The following is a 23,676-nucleotide window of genomic DNA, read 5'->3' on the forward strand; positions in this document are numbered from 1 at the left end:
GCCCTCCTGGATAGCCTTCATCATCAATTTCAAGTTCTTCTCCTTCAATATAATCTTCAAAGTGTTCATTTGAAACCGAAGTACTAGGACCACCTCGTCTTCTTCTCACCGATGCAGTTGGTCGCACACGATCCATATTAGAACTTCCTCCACCTCTAGTCCTCACCATCTTACTTTTCATAAAAATAACATTCAATCCAAAATTACAATGGAACACATATAGTATAAAAGAACAATCCAAAAATAACATATTGTTGCGTAACTACCTAACACAAATACGGATATTAATATCCATAATAAATTCACACAACTTACGGACGAAGTCATCCGCACAACAATTACAAATACCGAATAAAAATATCTGCAAGTCAAATATGACTTCCACACAAAAATATTCGAAAGGCAAACACTATGATTACACATAAATTTATCCGCAAGTCAAACTATAAATCCGAACAAAAATATTCGGAAGTCACTTACCTTGTCTTCTCCGACATTCGCTCCGGGGTTGCTCTTCGTTCAAGGGCTCCTTCACCGTGGCAGCTGCTGCTCTGCCACCGAAATCGAATGGAACAACGACTGCGTTGTGGTTCCCTGCCAAAACGAAGAGGAAGACGATGTAGATGACTCACTGCGGTTGTGGGTTGGGTGCAGATGACTCCGAGCGGCTGAGGGTTGGGTGCAGGTCTCTAATTGCATTGGGTGCACATACCTTACTTGACCTAATCTAAAATTCATTAAGGGCAGTTTTGTCATTTCAAGTCTACGATCGGGTGCCAGTTTGAATTGATCAGGTGCAGGGAGAATGTGCCAAAATGGAATGGCACATATGGACTCCACCAGGTGCTGATCTTTTTTTTTTCATGTGCAGAATTTATATCAATCCAATGTTTGTAGGTCCCAACATTTGTTAATCACATAGTGAACTCCTGTACTCCATTTCTCACGCCAACACTGTCAACCTTTTATTCAAAAATGGAGAATTCACTACATATTGATTACTATTGTTACGTGCCATAATTCTCCAATTTCAAAAATCAGCAATTCAACAATGAATTTCTTAAATGCACTATCGAAAACATTATGTTCATGTTTTGCACAATACCATAATCACCACATTTTTAACCAAATTGCATTTTATTTTGCACTCACTAGTGTCACCAATACTTTGCTCATGGGGTAATTTAATTTGCTAAATTAAAATTGTATTGTTTTCTAACAGTAAATTTCATTCCTGCCAAACCACTTTTTCAATTTGTTCAAGAAAATTGTACCAATTTGCTTTAGACTTTTTGCACTTCAATACAACAAATTAATCCAAATTTATGAACCACACTGCACTAGAATTGATCATCCATTTTAAACAATCAAATGGTGATTCTACTGAAAATTGCACAACTGAACCAGTTCACACTAACCACACCAAGAAGCAAAACAAAAACATAAAAACAATTGTTGACGCTAGACTTTTGTTTGATGATTTCAGGTACAAATTTTTTAACTGCTCGGAAATACTGCCCCAATTTTCTACTGGCACGAGTTTGCAAATTGAATCAGCAAATTCAAAACACAAATTAAGACATCAATGCAAAGAATAACAAGATGTTTGTACTATAATTTTTCAAACAATTAGCGGTCACTATTAATGCATTAAACTGATTATCACCAAAATTTTGCTCACGCATCAATTCAATTCACAGAAATTATTACTTCCATCACCATAATTTTTGTTTCCAAACTCACCACAAATTGAATCACAATGATTTCAAGAAAGAACAACAAAACAACACCTGTGAAAATTGCACCTGTAAAAACTGACAAATGAAGAATTGCAACCTGTAAAATCTGACAAATGAAGAATTGCATTCCAAATACATGAAGATTCACGCTCCTCTTAAACACCTCCACTAAATCACCAACGATCCAATCAAAATTTTCCATCAATCGCCAAAATTAATTCGCAATGACTTGCTGCTTCAAATGAAGAAGAATAAAAGATACTTTGTGATTGTAAGATCAATCTCTGCGCCAATTTTAACTCTAAACAAAAAGCACTAATTAAACTCAAACAATCTAGTTTTCAAGAGCGTATTCACCAATTCCACCAAAATTGTTCTTCGCGCAATCTTCAAACTATCTTTGAACGAGAAATTAGAAATTTATGTTGAAATCACAGAGTTTCCTTGAACAATTTTGATTACAATTTCATGCATCAATTCAACGATATTCACTGAAACGAATTATGTGATTTTATTTCAAATGTAAAAGAGGAACGTACATGAAAACACAAACAAAAATTTCACGAGAATCTGAAGAAAAAAAAAACAATTCAGATTCATGTGCACCTCTGGATTTTCTATTCGCACCAACAATCTCATGAAACAGATTTGTTTAATATTTTCTCCTCTGGATTTTCTATTTGCACCACAGAAATATTTTTGAAAATTTTTGAGAATTTTTGAAAAATTATAATTTTTGGAGAAGATGATAATGGAAACCTAACTTTAAAAAAAAATTGCTAATGATCTAATAAGAATTTATGAACTCAAAAACGAAAAACAAAAAGCCTTTAAGAGCTATAATATGTGAAGAAATTTGAAAAAAAAAATCAAAAAATTTAACTAATGGGGTTTATGACAATTTTTGGATTAAACATATATGATTTTACAATTAAAAGAATATAAGAAAATTTCACAAAAAAAGTTTGAAAGAACACATGAATATAAATATAAGAACACCTAAAAGCATATACATAAAGGTTCAAGTAAGAAAAATGAATTTGAACCAAACAAAAAGACAAACAACAAAAAATCAATCGGTAAACATTTAAGACAATTAAGAAAAATATAAACAACACAAAAATTAGATTTTTTGTTTTTTTGAAAAAGACTCTACTTATCTTTTAAACCAAAGCTCTTGTTACCAAATGATGTAATCCGGCTTTGCATCTCATGTGTAGATCATCTTCTTTGTTGTTTTGATTTGAATATCTACTACAAAAGATGAATGATATTGTAGAAGTATGAAGAATTGTAAATTTTTTTGAAAGGGATGGAAATTATAACGGTGAATGTTAGTGAGGTTAAGCCAACACATAGTTTCTATAATGATGTTGGACCAACACTACTAAGAGGAGTCTTAAACATTGTCTAGCAAGAAGATAACTCAATAAAGAACTTTGAACAAGTAAAAATGTCTCACAAATTGGACACCATTTCATTATTCAAATCAATCAACTTAAATAATAGAATATTGTATAAATCAAACCGAAGAGGTCTGCATAAAAATATTTGTATCCAGAAAAAATCCAAGAATTCCTTTGAATTTTTGGGTTTGAAAAAGTGCGGATTTTTAAGAAAATAAATCTTATGATATGTTGGGAATCTCTTATGATAGCATCCGCATCTAAGACGTATTTTAATGCCCAAAAATTGGATAGGATGGCCTTTGTGTACAGATTATATCACTCAAAGTTTTTATGAAATACAAGATGCTCACTAAATGATAAAATAAGAAACTAATCCAAACTTTAGCATTAAAAACATGTACAAGAAACTCCTATTTATAGGAGAAAGTCTTTCAAAACCTCTCAAATGAGAGTGTGACAAGTATCACCACCTTATTGGTGCAAATCCTCTCCATTAGGAGAGTGAAAAGTGACATGCCTTCATTGGAATAAAATGAGGACATGTGGACTTTCATGTCTTCTTTTCCTATATTTCTATTTGCATCCTTCTTTTACTATTTTACACCCTACTCTGTTTTTTTTATTTACACTATTCTTTATTTTGGCCCAAAATACAACCCAATAAATCATAATTACTCTATACAATTTTTACAAGGCAAAGAAGAAGAAAAAAAAATTAAAATCTTTTTATTAAAGCTCGATATTTGTCTATCTTCGTAGCCGAAAGTTTCGAGGCTGTATATTTTCATCACATAGTTGTATACATCATACACCTTTTCCACCTCCCTCTAAGAGTCCAAGGAACCACATCAATAGAAGAAAAATCTTGACATAGAAAAGTAGAATCACTCTCCAACCAAATCTTTTTGAACCCAACACTTTGAACATGTTCAGTGGAAAGAGTAACCCCCATGGCCTCGACATACAAGGCACTGTGATTCCCCAAAAAAGCATAAAGACCACCAATAGTAGGGTCTAGAGACTCCCGATGAGCATTGTTAGTGTTCACTTTAATCTAGCCTACATCAGGGAATTCCCAATACATTTGCACCAGAACAAACTAGGTTTGGTTCTAATACCAAAAAACTTCAATATAGAGAAGTCGTCGATAAGATTAGACATACATTTTTAGACATATTATCTTAAATCTGAATGTAATCCTTAACCATGTTAATGGACGTAACCATATTGAAGCACAATTAAAATCTAGTATGACCTCTCATCCTCCATAATATTTCAAAGAGAAAAGATGATAACAATAAGCTTAATTTACTCAATAATAGAGCTATCGAGAAACTTAAAAAGTAATAAAACTAGAACATGAAAAATTATTAAGAAAATGGAAAATATTCTAAAGCCAGAATCAAATCAAATAAACAGAAGGACAACTAAAAAACAGATGATCAATATTCTCCTCTTGCTCCCTACATATAGAGCACATTGAGCATAAAACAACACCTTTTTTCTGAACCTCGTTATCAGTAAGAAGCCTATCAACACCCAATTTCGTTCGAGTATTTAAAATTTTGTTGCTAATAAAGAAATAATAAAAAGTATATACTTTTAAAAAAAAAAATTCTTGAAAAAAATCATCAAAAAGTCAAAAAAAGATTATTTAGTTTTGAAAAAGAAAAAAAAAATCTCTATTACTATTTACACTTTGCGCGTCCTTTTTCTTTCACTTTCCTTTTTACCCTTAGCCCATCTCAGTTCTTTCTTTCCACACCCCACCCCCTGTCACTCTTTACGCACCTTCTAGCCCATTTCACTCTTTTCCTAGCCCCAGTCCTTTGCTTCTCTCCACACCCCCTAACCCATCTCATTCTCTACCTTTCACACCCCTGTCTTTCTCAACCCTTGTTTCAACAAACTCCTTTTTTCTCCACTTATCTCTTTTCTCTTCCCTGATCTCTCTTATCGCCACTTATCTCACCTTCTTTTTCTTATTTTAACTTCTCTCACATTAACCCATCACCTTTAAAAGGAAATCAACACACTCTCACTTGAGGACACTCATTCACGCTTCTCCTCACTCAATCTGATTCTTTCTCACACACTATAACTCTCATTCACATTTAGTTCTTTTTCTCTCTCTCTCATTCACTCACTCATTTAGGATTTTCCAGCAACTCTTCATCTCTCTCCACCTTTGCCCTCACTACCACACCTCTCACCGCACCACTCCACCAACGACAAACGTTGCAGCAGTCCTGCCACCAGTTATCCCATCAGTCGACGCCCAGAGCACACACCACCATGCATACTCCTCCACGCACCGCACACCAGTGCCGCCCCACGCACCCAGCAGCTGCTCCAGCCGTCGCCCCAACCTCAAACAAATCTAAAAAAATGGCATTGGAGAATTCGAATACAACAAACATTTTCGTCATCCTCTCACACACGTTCAAATAATGAAATTACTCTCTCAAAATGTTGTATCTGGAAAGGAGGTATGTGGTGCAAGGTGCAGCTGAAGTCATTTCAAACTGTGAGGTTATGTTTTAAAAAAAAAAACTGAAAAGGTAAACTTGACTTTTCCTAATTAATAGTATGTGAGGGAAAGGTATGGAGTGGAGGAAGAATTTATCTTAAAAAGAAGAATTTGGGCCCATTCTGCTGCCCAAACTACCTTTTTTCTCGTTCCACCACTCTTTTACCGTCGCACCTCCTCTTGTTTTAAAAAAGAATATAGTCCCATTTCGTTGACCAAATTACCCTTTACCTTGTTGCATCCATCTTTAACCTTCACACCTCCTCTTATTTTAAAAAATATGGCCCAATTCCGCTAGCCCAACTACCCTTTGACTTGTGCACCCCTCTTTTACCTACATAATCCCTCTCATTTTAAAAATATTTAATAAATTGTAAAAATAGAAACAAATAGTTTTGACATTAAAAAAACCAAAAAATATAAAATTTCAAAAAATAAAATTAACAACAAATAATCTTTTAAACCAGAAATACGTGATCCCTATTTTTCTGTTATGAACAGAAATAGGTATGAGAAAGGCCCATCATTGTCGGGTTCACTTTTTTAAAAATCTTGTTTCACTTTTTTCAAAAAGCCCAACTCACACTAACACAACCTTTTTCAACTAGTATAACATTTAGAACTGCGTAAACCCTGATTTTCCATTGTGAATGGAAATATATAGGATCAATTAATCCTTATCGGACCCAAATAAAAACCTTTCAAAATATTTCTTTATTTTGAAAATATATTTTGTTTCTTTATTACGGGGAAATGTTCTAAGCAACCACATTTGTTTTGCACCTTCAATTAAAGGTATCATCTTCGGACAGACATTGTAGAGTGCTAATACCTTCACAAGATGTAATAAACTCTAGGACCCAATCCATTTTCGCAGACCATCATTTTCTGATTTTTCTGTAGTTTTTCATAATAAACTATGGTGGCGACTTCATCTCTATTTTTTCAAAAACCAATTAAATATTTCGTTTTCTCTTCGTGACCCTAGTTGCGACAAAGCCTCTTATGAAGTACCTTCCAAAGCACTAAAGATTTAGTAGGAGGAATGAAACTAGAACAAATTAACTTCCCTTGTCACAAGAAGAAGATAAAAAAATCCCTAACAACTTTTTGATTAAGAACTCCACTGTCCTCCATCCTCCAATTAGGAACATCAGGCAAATATGAGAGCATTATATGATTAATAAAATGAATATTAGGATGTCTACATATATATATAGAGAGAAAGATCTTAACTAGTGTCATTCCAACCATCAACAACAGTAGAGGTAAGACCAATTCTTTAAAGATAAGACACCTTAGTAATAAAGAAAATGCATTTAGAAGAAAAAATCATTTCATGTAATAATATCATAATATTCATTAATGTCAAGCCAAATAGACAAAATTTCAAATACTTAGATTTCAAGAATTTGGCACGTATAATAATAGACCAAGACATATTACTCTAGGCAAAATCCAAAGTTAACGAGAAGAGATGATCTTTGTGTTTTCACTTGCAAATTAAGTAAACCCCTATCCTTCTTAGAACTACAAACAAAATTCCATTTAATAGTAACCAAACATGCCTTATTAATATCCTCAATCCAAATAAAATTTCTAATCCATCTGTTAACATCTTTTATAAGAATAAGAGGCCATCCATAAATTTAAAAATGGTATACCATAATACCAAAATATAGAGTTAACTAATTAAATCATCCCCATCATGCTTAAAATTTTACCTTTTCAAGTGGCTAATTTAGTTTTAACCTTATCAGCCAAAGACTGAAAATAACGAGACTTAGGATCACCAACAAAGATCAGAACACCAAGATAATTTAAAGGAATAGAACCCAAAAGAAAAGTGAAAAGAAAAGTGAAATCCAAAACTGAATCAATCAAGTTCTTTCAAAAGAAAATTGGTTTTCAAAGTAGTGAAAAATAACCTGTTGATTTATCGTTTCAATCGGTTGTTTTACACTTAGTGGATTTGAAAAAGCTGAAATTGGCTAACCTTACAGTCAAGGCCAATTCAATCGATTGAATTGAGCTTTCAATTGATTGTTTTTTAAAAATCTTAATTGAATTGGTAAAGTCTGGTAAAACAATTTTGTTTCTTAGGTGATTTGATTGCTTCTTCTGTGCTTCTTCATTAATCTCCATTCTTGTCCACTATTTTTGAAAATCTTTCATTAAACAATTCAACCCCTCTTGTTTAAAGCCTTTAATTCTAACAATTGGCATCAAGAGCTAGGGGCTTAAAAGTCACTCAAGTTTTGATTCAAAAATCTCTTTTACATGGCTGATAAACTTCCATTTGGGGAGGGTGCTTCTATTAATAGACCACCTCTGTTTTGTGGTGTAAACTATCAACTCTAAAAGATTATAATAAATTTTTTTGTTAAATCTATGGTAGAAAAATCTGGGATGCTATTACAAATGGTCTTTTGATTCTTATGCTTGAGAAAGATAAAGTTTTCTCTGAAAAACCTTGGTTCCAATGGACTAAGAGTGAAAGTAAAAAGGTTCAACTTGATTGTATTTCCAAATAATATTATTACATCTACTCTTGATACTAATGAGCTTTTCAGTTTCAAAGTGTGTTTCAGCAAAGGATATGTGGGATACTCTTGAAAGCACTCATGAAGACTCAAGTGGAATTGTTTAGCAAGACAATGACATGTCTTCTTCTGGCTCATCTTCAGAACTTACAAAAGTCAATTTGTGTTTGATGGCAAAGGAAGAATCTACATCAAGCAATGTAAGTTCAAACTCTTCCATTAATGATGAAAATTACTATCAACTTCTTGAGTCCTTTAAAGAGACTCATGAAGAAGCTTAAAGATTGACCCTTTTGAACAATCGGTTGAAAAGTCAAAACAATTGGTTGGAAAATAGAGTCAAGATCTTGGACGAAGAGTTAAACAATTCAAAAACTGATTTACAAAAACTCTTCTTGTGAGTGTGACTCAAGCTTTGGTAAAAACTGTGAATCTCTTGAAAATAAGATTCATTATCTTATGAAAACTGTGAATAAACTTTCAAAAGGAAAATCCAACTTTGAGACTGTATTAACATCTCAAAATTGTGTCTTTGGAAAATCTGGACTTGGTTTTAATCCACAAAGCAAGAATAGTGGCATTTCAAAACCTTTTTCAACCATTATAGAAAAACAACTGATTGAGAAGTCGAAACAATCGATTGTTTCTTTTTTTTATTGTATGAGAAAAGGCCATTCTATTAGGTTCTGTAAAGTGAGAAAAGTTTTTTTCCCAGGGGTATTTTAAAGTGGGTTCCTAAGAATCTTAAGGGCTTTTATGACCAAATTAACTCCTATGGACCCAAATTTGTAAGGGGACCAAATCTTGGTGCTTGATCTTATTCTTTTGTGGGTTATCTAAAAGAATTCAGAATCCTTGAGCTAGAGTATCAAGTGTGAAAGAAAGGATTTAAAATGGAATTCTTGTTGCATATCTTATTTGTATTTCGATTGCTTAAATGCCAAGTGAATCTCTTTAATCATGTACCATAGCTATTTGATAGTAAAACCTTCTCTAAAGAATAAGAGTTTTCTTTTAAAATGATGTTTTCCTTCACATGATTATGAATGATCTCATTAGATGTCTTTAAATACAAAATCACTAATCTATGGAAAGGTAGTATGTATTTCTATTATGATTCTTCTGTGCCAATAATCCTTGGCTTGTGAAATGTCTTAATTGCTGTTAGAGAAAAACAACTGATTATTTTCCCAAAACAACCAATTGTTTCCCCTTTAACAACATTGCATTAAATTGGATTCAATTCTCTATGCATTGCTTCTGTTGCAGATTCTTCCACCAAGTTGTTACAAGTCAAATTGCATTTCACATGGGTCTGATTTCGCTTTGAAAGGAAGTTACATTGGTCATAAATGGAATATATTCCATATCTTCTTGGAAAATTAAGAGCCTTTTACGACTAATGGAAAATTAAAAGTCTACATGTGCTTTCCATGTGATTTTTGGTGCTGACTGACGTGGGATTGTGTGCCTCTGAACAAGAATCTTTCAAACCTGCTCGGCTCGAACTTCCGCCATGAGTCTCTCCTGCTCAGCCTTGGATGTCGCTATCGCCTCCTATAGAGCACTCACAGTCTTCATAAGTTGTTGAATGGTGGGGTTTTCACTCCCTTCAGATCCTAACGGACCTTGCCTTGTATTCCTCGTCACATATAAGAACTCGAGCACCACTACGGGTGGGACCTGGTTTTATCGGGCCCCACGGTGGGCGCCAAATGTTCTTGTCGGTTGACTTCGATCACAAGCTCTAGCTCCGTCTATCTTTGTTGGAATTTGCTCTTCCCTTTGTTGCGTTGGAACACGACTCCGTTGAGACAGAGGGGGGCCTTACCTGTTGATTGCACTCCGATGATCAAGTCAGTACAGGGCTTATCAGAATTTAAGAAGTAGCAAGTTTCAGTCTTAGAAACAACATACCTTAACCTGGGATCTTAAGTCCCTTTTATATTTTACCTCTTGTAACAACTTTCTATCACGAGAATATAATCTCAACTGAAAGGATACTCAACAGGAAAATATTCTGCTTAAGGGCACACCCTTACGGTGCTGCAACAGAACAAAATCTTTCCTCCAGGGAGTGCATAAAATAATAACAGAATAATCACTAGGGTACCAACTCATGTACCGGCATCAGAGGTACAATCTGTTTACGTAGGCACCCTCCACGTGGCTCTACGCTCCTCTTTTGCATACCTGCAACCTAACCTTTACGTGCCCTAGCACACATGGGCTTAGGTTTAAAAGAAAATGTTTTACTTGAACTAGACCTTATGCGCACTAAGCGCACCCCTAGATCCATAACTACCCCTCGTTGGCCGCCTAGGCCTTATGCATGAAGGGTTATACGAAAAGGGACTAATATATACACCTGGGGCCCAATCACATGGCTCGCCAACTTGGCCCAAGAGCCGAACTGACCTACCTATGGCAGGTGCTGAGGTCCGACCATCGAGCGCTGAGCTCTGAGTGCTCCGGTCCAGTACCAAAATTATACCATAAAATAAATATCTATTGTAAGCATACTTTTGAATTGAACTTTCTTGACAGTATTGCTATAATTATTTTAAAAATTCATTTTTGTATGCTTAATTGTGATTAGATTTAATATGAATGGTTTCATTTATTGAAGTATTGGCCAATTGGACTCGAGTATGGTTGAGGTTAATGTGTTGGTCATTCACAAAAAATGATTTAGGATGTCGTGACCTGGTGTAAGCTTTTGCACAATGGTCATGAAGGATGATGAATAAGGTGAACTAGGTTTGTTTATCACGTGTGAAATTTATTTATCACATGAAACATTAAATCTATTACTTTAAACATTTTGAACAATGTAACATTGGTAACATATGTTGATCAAGAGTGATCATGTGTTTTGAAGAATCCAAATCCAAGGTGTTTGATGAAAGCCTGGTGTTGCTATTGTGTTTCGGTGGGATCTGGGTAGAATAAAGTGTGATCCACTCCTTTGTTGAATCTAAAACTGATGTGATTTAAAACCTTTTTGAAATCAAGTGTTTGTCCAACTAAGTGAAAAACAACATGTTTTTTTGTCGAATCAACTGATTGTTTTGCTTTTACGAGTTTTGAAAAAGGTTGGAAAGTTTTGGTTTGGTTGACTTAACTGTCAAGCCAAAACAATCGGTTGTTTCGTGGTTTCAACCGATTGTTTCTTGTTAGAAAAGATGGCTTTAAACTAGAGGGGGGTGAATTGTTTAAAGGGGTTTTCGCAAACTTTTCAAATCTAGAATGAACTTATTTCAGAAACCAATTGATTAAGCAATTCAGTTAGCCAAAACAGCAAGCAAAAGCTGTAGTACTAGAAAAACAATCGGTTGTTTCGTAGAAACAATCGGTTGTTTATACCAGCAAACAACAAATAAACTGAATTTAAAGAGTTAGAGATAGAGAGATTGTACACAGTTGTTTATACTGGTTCACTCCAAACCAGAGCTACATCCAGTCTTCTCAGAAACCCTGAGGATATCCACTAAGCAATCACCACTTGATCACTTACACCACAACCAAGAGAATGACCTTGAACACCTTAAGAAACACACTCTCCTTGGCCAACACTAAGATTGCTGATCTTGAACACCTCAAGAACACACAGCCAATCTCGGCAAACACAGAAACAAATTGTTCAACAGATTACAAAGATTACACTTGTTACAGATGAATATCTGAAATCAATACAAGTAGAATCCTATTCCAGCACCTTGATCAATCACAAAACTCTTTAAGCAATCTCAGCACTTTGAAAACTCTCTTAGAAAAACTTTGTCAAAAGATTCTTAATTCTTAAATCTGTTTTTCTGAATATATTCAAAGATATAGTTTGTTATCAAATCTTAACAAACTCTTAAATTGCATTAAAAGATTGGTCAAAGCATTTAATGACTGGAGCGTATACAGTTAAAGCATTTAAAGCTCAGTCAAAGAAAACAGTTTTTCTGTTATGGTCCCAAAACAAACAATCGGTTGTTTCCTCGAATCAATCGGTTGTTTTGGTACTTAACAGTTTCAACTATTTGAAAACAATTTTCAATCTTTCTCAAAACACCTAAGTGTAAACAATCGGTTGTTTCGACAAAAAAATCGGTTTTTCAACTTAGTTTGAAAACATTTTACTTTTATAAAGATTGAGATGCTAATTGCTTGAGATTTAATACAATGGTGGATTACAACATATAAACTACCCCAGAACAAAGCTTAAACAAGCACAGCAACATCAAGCAAAGCAGAGGCTTCAACATCCTTCAAAGGATTTGGATTCTTCAAAACATTGAACATCACAAGGTTCAACATTTCTTTCAAAATCCTAACAGAATTCAGTTTTGAATGGTGAATCTATTTTAAATGTTTTCTAATTGAATATGCTCCTTCATTAATTGCTTTGACCAATCTTTGGAAAATATAAATGATTTGTTTATGTTTTCAAATAATTAAGACACAGTTTTGAGAAATTCAATTTGACAGATTTGATTTTAAGTTTTCAAGATTCACATCCAGCAAGTGAGAGTGGAATAGGATTGCAATTGTATTCAATTCAGATTGTACTGTGAACAAGTGTAATCCCTTCTAAACCTACTGTATTTATGGTTTGTGTTGCCAAGGAGTATTGTATGTTCTTGAGGTGTTCAAGATCAATACTCTTGGTGTGGTTTACCAAAGGTAGTGTGTTTCTTGAAGGGTTCAAGGTCACTACTTTGGTGGTTTGTGTTTTGTAATTTGGTTTGATTGTTTAGTGGATTACCCAGTGGTTTTCTGGGGACTAGATGTAGCTCTTGGATTAAGAGTCAACCAGTATAAATTGTTTGTGTATTTTTCTCTTACCCTGAACTCATTTAAATTTTGTTTTAAGCTTAATTGATATAAACAACCGATTGTTTTTTTCTGTGTATTGTTGTATAATTGCTTGAGTTCTTGGCTAACTTGAATCCTGTACTGGATTTAAACAAAGAATTTCATTAAACCTGAAAAAGTTTTCAAAAGCCCCTTTTAAACAATCCCCCCCCCCCTCTTGTTTAAGGCCATATATTCTAACAATTGGCATCAAGAGCTTGGTACTTGAAAAATATTCAAGTTTGATCCTAAAATCTTTTTTCTATGGCTAAAAAACTACCTTTTGGGGAGGGTGCCTCAATTAACAGGCCACCTTTGTTTTGTGGTTTGAATTATCAGTTTTGGAAGGTTAGAATGAAAATCTTTGTTGAATCTCTTGATAAAAGAATTTGGGATGCAATTGAAAATGACCCTTTTATTCCTAAATTGGAAAATAATGGATCTTCTATTGAAAAACCATGGTCCCAATGGACTGATGCTGAAAATAAAAAGGCCAAGTTTTATTGTATTGCCAAGAATATCATAACCTCTACATTGAACTTTGATGAATTTTTCAGGATCTCACAATGTGCATCTACTAAGGAAATGTGGGATACTCTAGAGGTCACCCATGAAGGAACAAATGATGTGAAAAGAGCAAGGAAACATACTCTAATACAAGAGTATGAGATGTTCAGAATGCTCGAAGGATAATCAATTGTTGAAGTACAAAAGAGATTCACTCACATTATCAATCATCTAATGAGTCTTGGAAAAACCTTTGACAAAAAGGAGTTGAACATCAAGATTCTATAGTGTCTTAATAGATCTTGGCAACCTAAAGTCACGGCTATCTCAGAATCAAAGGACTTGACTTCTTTGACTACAACCTCCTTGTTTGGAAAGCTTAGAGAACATGAGTTGGAGATGAATAGACTCAATGTTCAAGAAAATGAAGACAAGCATGTAAGGAACATTGCCTTGAAAACTACCAAGCATAAGAATAAGCAAGACTCAAGTGATGAAAGTGAGGAAGAAACTCTTAGTTTGTTGTCCAAAAAGTTCAGCAAATTATTGAAGAGAAACTGCAATAAGAATCCAACAAAGAAAGGTATGAAAACAAGAAAACTAGTGATTTCAATTCTAACAATTACACTTGCTTTGGTTGTGGAGAACTAGGGCATATAAAAGCTGATTGCCCAAATAAAGAAGGCAAGGAAAAGAAGTCAAGCAATAAGGAAAAGAAAGGGAAATAAAAAAGAGCATATATTGCTTGGGATGAAAATGAAGTCTCTTCATCAAGCTCCTCATCAAGTGAAGATGAAAAAGCCAATTTGTGTTTGATGGCTCAAGGAGATGATGATTCAAGCAGCTCAAGCAGTGTAAGTTCTTGTGCTTCCTTAAATGCTGAAAACTATAGTCAATTGCTTCAAGCTTTTAAAGAAACTCATGAAGAAGCTAACAAATTGGCTCTCTTAAACAACTGATTGAAAGGGTTGAATAAATGGCTTGAAAATAGAGTCAAGACTCTTGAAGAAGAATTGGAAAAGTTTTGAAAATCTTGAAATGCATTGCAAAAATTCTTCTTACTTGTGTGACTCTAAAGTTTGTGAAAATTGTAAAACTCTTGAGAGTAAGGTTCACTATCTTGTAAGAACTGTGAATAAAATTTCAAAGGGTAAATCCAACTTTGAAATTGTCTTGGCATCCCAAAAATGTGCTTTTGGAAAATTTGGTTTGGGGTTTAATCCTCAAAACAAGAAAAATGGGATTTCAAAGCCTTTTTCAAAAGTGTCAGAAAAACAACCGATTGAAAGATCGAAACAATCGGTTGTTACATGTTTTTACTGCATGAAGAGAGGTCACTCAGTTACATTCTGTAAAATTAGAAAATATTCTGTTCCTAAAGGTATTATGAGATGGATTCCCAAAGGCTCTGAAGTTTCCGGTGATAAAGCTGAATCAAAAGGACCCACATTTGTAAGGGGACCAAATCTTGTTGCTTGAATTTATTGTGTTGCAGGGATACTAAAAGAAGTATGGGGTCTTGAGTTATCAGATCAAGCTTTTGGAAGAAAAGGATTTTGTCTGGAATTGAATTAAGGTTCTGTACCAGCTCAAGGCGTCTTGAAAGCCAAAAGAAGCATTCTTGATCATGAAAAATGACTCATTGAAGGGACTCCATGACAAAAGGATAAGACTTTCTTTGTCTTTGTTTTTCTATTATAAATTCATGCTAAAATCTTCATCTATGTGTATATGTACAATTACATTTTTTATTAAACTCAAACATTGTTGTTGCTTCAGAAAACAACCGATTGTTTTCTCGAAACAACCGATTGTTTTCTCGAAACAACCGATTGTTTTCTCGAAACAACCGATTGTTTTCTCGAAACAACCGATTGTTTTCTCGAAACAACCGATTGTTTTCTCGAAACAACCGATTGTTTTCTCGAAACAACCGATTGTTTTCTCGAAACAACCGATTGTTTCTTCTCTGACAGCACTGCATAAAAATGATTTAATTTCTTTATGCATTCTATCTTTTACAGATTTCTTTTTTTAAAAAGATTATGAGTCAATAAAGCAGTCATGAGGTCTGATTTGGTTCAGGAGAAAGTTGTTTCTTGTCATAAAAGGAATATATTCCATATCATGGAAATTCAAGTGCCTTTATGACTAGTCAAATCCACATGTGCTGACCATGTGATTTTCTGGTAAGGGCTGACGTGGTTCTGTGCAAGATTGGACCAGATTCCTCTTCTTGAAGACTGAAACCCACTGCAACCAAAGGATCAGAGAGGATTTATGTTTTGCTATAAAACCCTCTACAACTATTTTTTTTACACAAAAACAACCCATTGGCATATCTCTTGTTGCATCTCATATCTTCCTTTGTTTCTCTGATTTATCTCATTCTGGTTTCATGGATTCCACTCCTCCATCATAAAAAAGGATTAAAACCAGAGTTGTAAGATAAGGAGGACGTCTTGAAGGCTGGTTTTTAGGAGGCAATGAATCGATTGAGAAATATCGCTTTGAAACAAGTAGAAAAGTGATAAACAATCCAAAAGTTGTCTCTTTTAGTTGGTTGAAGAGTCAAAAGTTGGATGATGTGAGAAGACTACTCAAAGAACAACTGCTGAAGAGGTTCTTAGAGATGAAAGGGAACATCTATCCGGATCTTATTCGGGTTTTCTACACCAATTTAAAGTTTGAAGGTAACAATTTTGTCTCTCATGTCAAGGGTGTGGATATGGAGATCACTCATGAGGTGTGGGCTGCTGTGACTGGCCTAAAGTATGCTGGTTTGAGAATCAACAAAGGGAACATTGGTGTGGTGGAAGATTTCAACAAAATTCAATATTACAAAAGTTGTTTGAAGAATCCTCATGCACAAGTAAGAACTTGTTATGTTGGAGGGTTGAAATTGAATGAAAGATTGTTGGCTCTCATTGTCACTTGGATTCTAACACCAAGAGGAAGCAATCATTCTGTTCTCACTGAGGAAGATCTTGTCTACATATATTGCATAATGAGTAAAGTCAAGATCAATTGGATCCATATCATCAAGGAACACATGCAAAAATCTGAGGTTAAGTGACTATCATTATCCTTATGCTATCTTGATTTCTTAATTCTTAAACTATTTTGAAGTGAATCTTGAGGATGAAACATCTGAGTTGGTGAAATCAACACATGAAGTGAACAATGGTTCACTAAGCAAGATGGGTTTTACCAAGATTAATGGAAGATGGGTAAGTAAGGATGGTGAACGTGGTGGTTCCTCAAGTGGAATTCATGTTGAACATGGTGAAGAAGATCAAGAAGATGCTGAAGGTGCTAATATGAATGTTCAAAATGAAGAACAACCTGCTACTAACTTAGGTGCTGGAAAAAGTGTTGGACATCAAGGAAATAGGATTCCTTCAATGTCTTCCTTTGAGAGTTTCATGGTCAATAGGTTGGACAACTTTGCTGAAAACCAATGGAATCTTCATGATCTTTGTGTCAAAAAATTTCAGAACTTTGACAACAGATTTCAAAGCATGGATACACGTTTTCAGACCCTTGATGAACAGATTGAAGTTGTTTAGAACCAACTTTTTGAGCTGCAGTATGGGAAAGAAGATTGAAGCCAAGTTTTGTTATACTTTCTATGCTTATATTGCTTTATGTTGAACTATTCTGTTTTTATCTCTTCTTAAAGTCTATTTATGAAGACAAATAGGGGGAGAATATGGTTTATGTGTTGTCCTACAAACTGCTACAAACTGCTATAACTCTGTTTTAAAATTCTGCTGCAATCTGGTTTGTATGGTGCTGCAGTTTGGTGTGATTTAGTTGAGCTTTTTGGCTGTTTTTTCTACTGTTATGATTGTGTAGGAAACTGGTTTATGTGCCATCATAACTGTTTTGAATATATGGCCTTAAACGAGAGGGGGAGTGAATTGTTTAAGAGGGATTTTCGCAAACTTTGAAGGTATTGAATTACAGAGAAAGAAATCAAAGAAACAAAGAACCAAAACTGTTTCAAGATGATATCAGAAAAACAATCGGTTGTTTCTTCGAAACAATCGGTTGTTTTTATCAGCAGTTTATAAAAACAACTTAAAAACAAAATTTAAAGAGTTAAGGGTAAGAGATAAACACGCAAGCAATTTATACTAGTTCACTCTTACACCAAGAGCTACATCCAGTCCCCAAAAACCACTGGGTATTCCACTATGCAATCAAAACCAGATTACAAACACCACACACCAAAGTAGTGACCTTGAACCCTTCAAGAAACACACTACCTTTGGCAAACCACACCGAGAGTGTTGAATTGGATTTGGAGACATCAAAGCATCTTGTTCAACAATCTCCCCCTATTTGATGAAGACAAATCCCTGGTTTGTTTGTGTTGTTGTTTTTTAACTTGAAAGGTCCTGCAAAACAGAATTTGTGCATATACAAAGCAAGTATACCAGCAGGATACCAAGGCACCCAAAACCAGTTTTCTGCATAAGCCTTTAAGCAGAAAAACCAGTCAAATAACAATAAAAACTAGTGCCAAAATGAGACTTGTGTGCAGCAGAACTATGGTGAATAATAACATGGCAGCAGCAGAATTTAAACCATGATAAAACCAGATAACACCATAGTGTATCAACAACACCACAACACATAAAACCACACCATTCTCCCCCTATTTGTCTTTTCAAATAGAATGAAAGAAGGGATACAAACAACAGAATTTCCAGCATTGAAAACCAGCATATAGCAACAACATGATAAACCAGAAAACCTGTGTGTTGTAGCAGCACCATTGCAGCAACAAATCTTTGATACCATATCAAATTTGCAGCAAAGATCTATGGCGTATCAGAGCTATGACAGCAGCAAAATCAAAGTACCATAGACCCCAGAAATTTCAGCAAGGAGACCACAATTTCTCCCCTTATCTTTTCTTCATCCAGCAATTCAAGTTGGTCAAATGATTGCTTAAGAGGTGGATTTGGTAGAAATATTCTTTCTTCTGTTAAGAGCAAACCTTCCAGATGTTCCAAAGATTCATTCAAAAATATTCATCAACCCCATTATCACCAATGTGGTTGCCATTCATAAAAAGCTTTGAATTTCAAGGAAAACAAAGAATATATATCTTTATGATCTAATTCAGAGGCACAAAGAATGCATATTTGACTCATAATGAATTATGAAAGAAAAGAAACAGTTGTGATCATGCATAAGAAATGATGACAACTTTATTGAAGTGTTCTAGAGGTAAAACAATTGGTTGTTTCGTGAAAACAATCGGTTGTTTTCTTGAGTCAACAAGAAAGTGTTATTTTTCAAAGCAAATCATCTTTCAAAGTCATGGGAAATGCATAATGAAATACATTCATACCTTTGCATTACCTCAAGCATGTTTAGAATCTCATTTGATCTTATGAAGCCAAAAGCATAGGATGAACATATACAACTTACTTTACATAAGATGAACATATACAAGTTACTAAGCCTTTCATACCACACTGCTTTGGAGCTTGCTTAAGCCCATACAAGGCCTTTTTCAGCTTGTATACATGGTTAGGATGTTGATGATCTTCAAAGCCCAGTGGTTGTTCAACATAGACTTCCTCATTGATGATTCCATTGAGGAAAACACTCTTAACATCCATTTGAAACAATTTGAATCCCCTCAAACAAGCAAAAGCCAGCAGCAACCTTACAGCTTCTAATCTTGCAACTGGAGCAAAGATTTCACCATAATCTATGCCTTGTTCTTGATTATAACCTTTAGCCACAAGCCTTGCCTTGTTCCTTGTGATTACTCCAGATTCATCCAGCTTGTTTTTGAAAACCATTTGCATCCAATGATGTTCTCCACTGAAAGATCCCTTGGAATTGTCCATTCCTTTGGTAGCTCTTCCTGTTGCAGAATTTCAACCGGTTATTTCGCAAAATCAATCAGTTGTTTTTTTTTTTTTGGACAGGATTTCAGCTTCTCCAAGGTGATGTTCTGCTCATCTTCTTCTGTATAAACCTTTGTAGAACTTTGATCATTCTTCATCATAACACATGTACTTAAAAGGTCCTGTAACACAGAATTGATGCATATACATGCAAGTATAGCAACAAGATAACAAGACACACACAAACCAGTTTTCTGCATATACAACATTAGCAGAAAAACCAGAAAATTTGAAGTAATCAAGTGTTTTCAAGTGCAGAGAAGCAACAACATAATGCACAGATTTAAAGCTAACTATACAACCAAATCAAGCATAAACTTCTCCCCCTATTTGATCTACAAATAGACAATGAGAAGGGTTGTACAAAGCAGAAATCAGAATGATAATAGAGTAGTCCAGCAGTACAAACAATGATGACATTTCAAGAATAGAACATGACATAGAGCTTTCAAGAAAACAAATGGATATAACTTTTATTATCAAATTCTAAGGCACACTCAATGTATATTTGTCCAAAAGCAAGATTTGAAAAAGAGAAATGGTTTAATCATGCATAAGCAAACTTGACAACATTATACAAAGGTGCCAGAGGAAAAACAATCGATTGTTTCGCAGAAACAATCGGTTGTTTTACTGTGACAGCAAAAAAACATTTTTCATAACCAAGAATTACCTTTTAAATTTATGAAAATGCAGTATGCAATTTGTTCATACCTTTGCACAGAGAACCCCAATATATTCACCCAAAAAGAAGACTTTGAGATGTCCATACGATCATAAGGCATACTTACATAAATTGAGAAATGAAAACACACATACTCTCTTTGAAGTTTCTCTTTTGATCAACACTATGCATGTGCCAAGGATGTCTCTTAACATTCAAGGAACTCTGCAAGACATATACAATTGAAAGTATAGGTACAAAGATTGTCTTTGCTCTTGATATACTTCCCTTTAGCAGTCATTCTTCAAGTCCAAAAGTGATTCTTGGCTGCCAAGGATACCTACAAGAAAAGATTAAGAAGCAAGATTTGGTCCCCTTGTGAATTTGGGTCCAATGATGTTAGTATGAACCTTAGGAAGCTTAGAAACCTTAGGAACCCATTTCAAAATACCTTTAGGAACATAAAACCTTCTTACTCTGCAGAATCTAATAGTGTGGCCCTTTTTCATGCAGTAATGACAAATTTCAACCGGTTGTTTCGATAAAACAACAGGTTGTTTTTCAAAGAAACTTGAAAAGGGTTTTGAAACAGATTTGTTCTTGCTGTTTGGATTAAACCCCAACCCAGCCTTGCCAAAAACACATTTTTGAGAAGCAAGAACAGTTTCAAGATTGGATTGGCCTTTGGAAAACTTGTCCATGGTTTTTAAAAGGTAGTGGACTTTCTTTTCAAGTGATTAACAATTTTCACAAAAGCTAGAATCACACTTGCAAGAAGAGTTTTTGTAAATCATTTCCAAACTTTCAAAATCAGTTTTTGAATTGTTCAACTCTTCTTCCAAGATCTTGACTCTATTTTCCAATGAGTTGTTTAAACCTTTCGACCGTTTATTTAAAAGAGCCAACCTATTAGCTTCTTCATGAGTCTCATTGAAAGCCTCAAGAAGTTGGCTATAATTTTCAACATTAATGGAAGAGCTTGAACTTACACTGCTTGTGTCACTTTCTTGTTTTGTCATTAGACATAAATTTGCTTCTTCTTCATCACTTGAAGAGGAGCTTGATGAGTCACCATTGTAAGCTCTTCTTGATTTTCCTTTCTTCTCATTCTTCTTGAAGTTTTTCCTCTTTTTGTTGGGACATTCAATTTTAATATGACCCTGTTCACCACATCCAAAGCATGTATATTTGTTAGTGTTAAACTCAGTAGGTTTCTTGTTATCATACCTGTTGAATGAGTCACTTTTGTTGTTTCTCTTCTTTAGGGACTTGCTGAATTTCTTAAACAGCAACCTAAATGTTTCCTCTTCACTCTCATCACATTGACAGTTTTTGTTCCCTGCAGCTTGACTTGATCCAAATTCTTCTTTTGTCATAAGACAAACCTCCTTTCTGGATTCTGAAGAGAAAGATTCAGCAGAAGATTCTTCTTTGTCCATCAAGGCTCTCCTTGGATTCTTGTGATACTCTTCAAGGGTATTCCACATTTCTTTTGCAGAACTTCATTCTGAAACCTTGAGCAATTCATTATAATCAAGTGCAGATACAATGATGTTCATAGCTACACAATCAAGATGTTCTATTTCAGAAGAAACATTTTCAGATATAGGCATGAGATAGCTATTTGTAATAACATTCCAAATTTTTCTATCTATAGATTCAACAAAGAATTTCATTCTAACCTTCCATATTTGATAATTCAATCCACAAAACATAGGTGGCCTGTTAATTGAGGCACCCTCCCCAAAAGGTAGTTTTTCAGCCATAGAAAAAGATTTAGGATCAAAACTTGAATATCTTTCAAGAACCAAGCTCTTGATGCCAATTGTTAGAATATATGGCCTTAAACGAGAGGGGGGGTGAATTGTTTAAGGGGGATTTTCGCAAACTTTGAAGGTATAATGAAAATCAATGCTGAATGACAGAGAAAGAAATCAAAGAAACAAAGAACCAAAACTGTTTGAAGATGATATTAGAAAAACAATCGGTTGTTTCTTCGAAACAATCGGTTGTTTTTATCAGTAGTTTATAAAAACAACTTAAAAACAAAATTTAAAGAGTTAAGGGTAAGAGATAAGCACGCAAGCAATTTATACTAGTTCACTCTTACACCAAGAGCTACATCCAGTCCCCAAAAACCACTGGGTATTCCACTATGCAATCAAAACCAGATTACAAACACCACACACCAAAGTAGTGACCTTGAACCCCTCAAGAAACACACTACCTTTGGCAAACCACACCGAGAGTGTTGATCTTGAACCCCTCAAGAACACACAACACTCCTTGGCAACACAACTACAGAAATACAGTAATCAAGGAAGAAGGGAATAGAATACACCTGAGTATTACAAAGCTTATAGTTCAGAAATACAACCCAATCCTATTCCACACACTTAAGAATGATCCAAAGCTCTTTCAAATCTTGGAAAAACTGTTTTGATAAACTCTTTCTGTTACTCTAAGATTAGGAGCGTAAAACCACCTTTATATAGACCCACGAAGTGGTCAAAAGCATTTAATAAAGGAGCCAAGTTAGTTAGGATCATTTAAAACATATTAAAACCGCTTAACAGAATTTTGTTAAGGTTTTCAGGAAAACAATCGGTTGTTTTGTCGAAACAATCGATTGTTTTGGTTTGACAACAAAGTCAACCAAGTTTTTCAAAAATAGCTAAGGTAAAACAACCAGTTGTTAGGTAAAACAACCTGTTGAATTTTTGACAGATTTTTAGAAAAACACATCTTTTCAAAAGGTTAAAGATTCAAATGAACTTGGATCATCTTAAGAAGTGAATTAACAAGTTTCAAACAACTAGACAACACACACACCCAGCAGCAAGGTCTTCAAGCTTTCCTCTTGGATTTGGAGACATCAAAGCATCTTGTTCAGCAATAACCTGCTATGAGAGATGCTCTGCATTGCATAGATTTTTGTTTTGCAGGTGCTGTTTCAGATTCAATCAAGATCAACACAAGCAATCAGGGATTTTTCTTCATCAAATAGGGGGAGATTGTTGATCAAGAGTGATCATGTGCTTTGAAGAATCCAAATCCAAGGTGGAACGAACGACCTTCGGCAATATGAATTTAGTTTTTAATGATTAGATATTGTTTCTATATATGGAATGAACTGATTCTAAGTCTGGTGGTGTCTGACCTTTGGCAATTTTGATTTAGTTTTTAATGATTATATATTGTTTTGACATATTGAACGCACTGGTTCTGAGTCCGGAAGTGTCCAACCTTCGGCAATTTTAATTTATTTTTTTTAATGATAACATATTGAACGCATTGGTTCTGAGTCCGCGCTGGTTCTTAGTTTAGCAGTTCTATGGATCGGAGTTGGATTAATACACCACGGATAAGTGATGCTGAAAAATGGGTGGAAGAATTCATACAGTTCGCAGAACATAATGTCGTTAGTTGTAATAATGGAGTAAGAATAAGGCGTCCTTGTGTCAATTGTTTGAAAGGATATTGAGTGTTTCTGAAATTAGAGAACA

This window comes from Phaseolus vulgaris, chromosome 5 (genome assembly GCF_051622355.1).
Source record: "Phaseolus vulgaris cultivar YP4 chromosome 5, ASM5162235v1, whole genome shotgun sequence".
Lineage (NCBI taxonomy): Eukaryota > Viridiplantae > Streptophyta > Magnoliopsida > Fabales > Fabaceae > Phaseolus > Phaseolus vulgaris.